Raw genomic sequence first — 4,962 nt, 5'->3', positions numbered from 1 at the left:
CTCTCCCCTCCCCTCCTGTTTCTTCCCTCCCAATCCTGACCCCAGCCCCCATCACCTCCATGGGGACCTCCTGTGGGTCACACCTGTAGTGTGAAAGCCACTGATGGAGATGGTAAATAGGGACCCCACCCAGTGTATTTTAAGCTGTTTCATAAATTAAAACAGAGAATTAGGCCACAACCCCAGTATGCAACTATGACTTTTAGCTCCATTTTATAGGTGAGCTCAGTGTGACTGGGAAAGCTAAGTAACTCTTGCAGGTTCATGAAACTGGAGAGTCCTGGGGCCCAGACTCTCCATCAATTCTCTTCTTTCTCACTACTTCTGACACTACATACTGTCTGTCCCGAGGAAATCCTGAGAACAGACTTTGGATCTCCAGCTCAGAATGGAAACAGCGAGACCTAGGAATGGGGACACAGGGACTGTGGGTGTTTTTTTTTTTTCTCTTTCTGTGTATCTGCATTTCCATTTTTATAAATTAAAACATTACCTTCAGTTTCTTCACTTACCTATTTCTGAATATGATGACTTCATGTTTTCAGAAAAATTCAACAAATCCTTATTCTACATTTTTCTAAACATCCCTTTAATAGTCTCTGGGCAATTTAGTTTGCGTTATCCAGGGAGATTTTATGAACTCACTCAATGGTCATTGATGGCTTCTTTGATTTATGAGTTGTTAATCAGTAGAAACCACCTGTCAAGGTCACAGTTCCCATTTAGTAATAAGAGAATTTGCATATATTCTTTATTCATAGGACATTATTTGGATCATCATGAAAATTATGACGGCCCTTCGGCACTCTCCAAGGCTCATTTTGTCCTTGTTCAATTTCACTAGGAAGTTCTCATTAAGAAGGGATTTAAGAAAACAAATTTCACATAAAGCACGAGCCTTCCTGTCCCAGTTTATAAATGACTTCTCCAGTGAGATCGTCTTCCCTCCCCCAGGTAAATGCCAGACTCCCAACTCACTTGAAGCACATACCTGGTGCCTTTCTCTCCTCCTCTAGAGAATCATCAGAGCTGTAGCTGTTTGCTTAGTAGCTCTCTTCCTGGCTTCTCTCTGAGTAGCAGAGGGAAGGGACTGTGAGCCTCTCTGGCCAGCTTCATCCCATCCCAGGCTCATTATGGCGCACTAGCAGTGGCTCATTATTCACTGAATTGATGAACTACGAATAATGAAAGTATCTTACAGAGGACTGAGCCAATAAACATGCAGTGTGCATTTAACATTCTTTTTTTCCTCATATGAAGTGCACTGAACATTTTGCTTGCTACCAATTCCTGGCAGATTGGGGGGCCTTTCCGGCTTGCAACCCAGGGACATAGCAGCAGTTTCCAACTTACTCACACTTGGGTAAGCAAGACCATTTGTGACATAGAACAGATCTCAGTGTGATGGAAAAGAACTTCCAGCATCTGTGAATGAGAAGTATTGTAAGGCATATAGGTTCCACACACAGCAAGTCCTCTGTCACTCAGGAGTCTGTGGTTATAGCACAGAATCAAGAAGACTCAGAAGTCTGACTCTCACTTGCAAAACTTGATTCAAAATGCAATAAACATTTTATTGATGATTTTCTTGCTCATTAGAGAACAGTAAGTAAAGCAATTTTCAACTCTTTTGTCATGATTCGGAGCATCGGCATAAGTCTTTTTTTTTTCCAGCTTTAATTGAGTTTATTGGTACATTTTAGGGATACAGTACAGTTACATTCATTGTTGGGATCTTGTACCTCTACATGACAAGTCTTGATTCTCATTTTTTCCCCTTACCTCTGCCCTCCCTTCACCCCCTCCTCCCCTCCCCATCTACAAACACTTTATTTTTGGCATAAGTCTTCACACAAGGAACTAGTGCTAATAAGTTGTGCTTTTCTATTTTTGGGAAAGGTAATATGAAAGATAATTGTAGCATTTTGCAAGCATCAAATCAGAAGTCAAAAACAAGATGTTGGGGGAAAATTAATCAAGATAAAAGACTTTAATGTTTAAAGCCCTCACAGGCAAAGCTTGAATATTCTTTGAAGATTGTGCATCAAATACATATATTTTGTGTTTAAATGAAACAAGTGATGTGTTATGCATTTTTGACAAGCACAAACCAATTCCAGTATCTTTACCTGTATCAATATTATAAAAATTATATTTACATTAATTTTGTAGAGATCAGATATTTTATTGGCCTATAGTGGCCTGACCAGTATTTCCATAGTAACTTTCTAAACTAATATATTCACTTTACCAGCTAGGTTGATATATTGTTTTAGAACTGTTAAACATTAAATGTCATCCAATTCCTAAAGTAAAATACTTTACAGTTATGGAACAAGAACATATTTTATAATTCTGTCTTATTTGCAATAATGAAAACATGAGTTTAAAAAATGTGAACATTCACCTAGCTTGAGGGGAGTGACTGGGCTGAACTACACCAGCTCTTGCATTTTTTGCACACATTTCTTCCCTGTGACCTTGACCATGTTTGGAATCTTTGTATCATAGATGTTGGTGAATTCTATAAGCCAAGGTGTAGCTTTCCGAGAGCTTGTTAATATACATTTATCAGCACAGCACTGAGCAATGTAGAGATCTGTAATTGTGGTTGTAGTATTTGTTTGTTTGTTTGTTTGTTTCCAGTTTTGCATAGCCTTATCTCTAGAAATTTCTTCCCTGGAGCCCAATCCACTAGAGATCCAGTTTCTGGGACTGACTCTAGTGAGAACTACACTTCCGGCCTAGAGTCAGGCGAATTTAAGAGTCAAAAGACAAATTATTAGACCTCTGAACAAATGTGAATCTTTTGGCAAAGCTTCTACAAAGTAAACCTTTAAAAAATTATCTGTTTTAGTCAATTTGACATGAAAGTCTAAAACATACTCTTTTCAAATACCTTTAAACTCCAGGAACATAACTTGGTAACATGGCATGTGGAAATGTTGATGGTTGATGTCAACTTGTGCCATTGTCTGTCCTGACCTGTGGCCATCATCTCTTGGTTCAGTGTAACAACACAAGCGCCACAGGCTTTAATTATTAAAATGGCATTATCTGTGCCTTGGCATTGTACTTATGCTCATTTTTAGTAATCGTGGATTCACTTGGACTGGTGAAATGGCACATATTGGAGGTTTCAGCACTCAAAGACTTAAGATTAGATTTATTTATGTAATTACTGTGTATTCAAATCTATTTCTAGGAAACTCAGATTAAGTCTGGAAAAAAGAGAATTATCCCAGAAAATCGTAATACATGGTTGTTTGAGTTAGAGGGAAGAGTTACTGAGTTGGACTTGGTAAACTTGTCTGTTCTTGTGGTAAGAACAATGTTAACCTCCAAAAATGGATTGGCATAGGACAGGTGGCACCCTGAGCTCTGCCTACATCCTGGCCACCTGTGCAGGACATGGGGTACCCTCAACACTAGGCTGTAGCTCTCTTGTGAAAATATTCTCACTTTTAGAAGCAAACAGTAAGACGTGTTATTTCTTCTTTGGTAACTCAGTTGTTTCTAATATTTCTCTTAGGGTGGATTTTAATCATTTATATTTTATTAGAAAATAGTCATGAAGATTCTCAAGTTTAGTTGAGCAGCATTACAGAAAGGTTCTTTAAATTTTTCTCCACATCTCTCTATCTTCCTTATGATTTCCTTCATTTTATTATTCACTTGCTAAATCCTTGAATTTGATGTAGAAGTAATGTATTTTCAGAAATTTCACTTATTCATAAAACCATTTAGGACCATGAATTTCCCTCTGCCAACTTTGTCTTATTGACTCTAATAGGAAGTTTTCATTATTATTGTTTTCTGCATATTTTTAAATTCGGCTTTAATATCCTCTTAAGGTTACTTAAGCGACTGTCCATTTTTTTTTTGTTTTTTCATGTAAGACATCTTCTTAAACTTCATTTTACCTTTTCACTTGTCTGTCAAGATGGTAGTGAGTCCCAGCATTTTGGCAGTATGAGGTAGAAGGACCGAGAGCTTGAGTCCAACTGGGGCAACTTACACACACACACACACACACACACACACACACACACACAGATGGTATAGTGACTACTACCTGTTGGTAACAACATTCTTCATTCAACAAATTCTTACTGAGTGTCTGTGTCTTCTTTGTGCTGTGGTCAAAGCTAGAAATAAATTAGTGAGTAAAGACGGACAGGCCCTGAACCCACCGCATTTATACTTAAGTGTGGGACACAAAAGTCAGTTTGTAACCAAAGTTATAACTCAAAGATAAATCTACGCTGCAGTGCTTCGGTAACAGGAATCTCTGCCTAAGCTAAGAAATTAAGGGAGATTTTCAGCATGCTATGGAGTGGCAGAAGGGGCAATGGGGAAAGGAGTGCTCCCAGCAGAGAAGGCAATGTACTAGGTCCTGGTGCTGGGAAGAAGAGTGGGTGTGCAAGGAGCTGAGGGAAGATGGGTGTGGATGGAGTTCAAAGAGTGCGGCAGGATACTGGGGGGCATTGAGCCGTTCTGGAAGTGTTATGTGTGAGTGTCTCCAGTTGCACTGCCGTGACTGACTCAATATCTTGGATTGATTCAAAACATGGACTTTTCATAACCGTTTTCACTTTAAGGAAGAACAGAAGATGCACGGTGCCCAATCTGGTGAATAAGGTGAATGAGGACACACTGTGTGTTTTTACAAGCCTGCCTTTCTGTAGGATGGTACAAGGCAGCAGCATTCACTGTATTTTTTTTTTACAATTAATTACATGATTTTAATATATATTTCATATCTATTTCTTTTTTCAGCTTTAATTGAGTTTATTGGTACATTTTAGGGATACAGTACAGTTACATTCATTGTTGGGATCTTGTACCTCTACATGACTGGTCTTGGTTCTCATTTTTTCCCCTTGTCCCTGCCCTCCCTTCACCCCCTCCTCCCCTCCCCATCTACAAACACTTTATTTCCATCTTTTCATTATCTCACAT

This window comes from Fukomys damarensis, unplaced genomic scaffold (assembly GCF_012274545.1).
Source record: "Fukomys damarensis isolate Sample0158 unplaced genomic scaffold, DMR_v1.0_HiC HiC_scaffold_7, whole genome shotgun sequence".
In the NCBI taxonomy this organism is placed as follows: domain Eukaryota; kingdom Metazoa; phylum Chordata; class Mammalia; order Rodentia; family Bathyergidae; genus Fukomys; species Fukomys damarensis.
Note: the sequence above shows the minus strand (reverse complement) of the source record.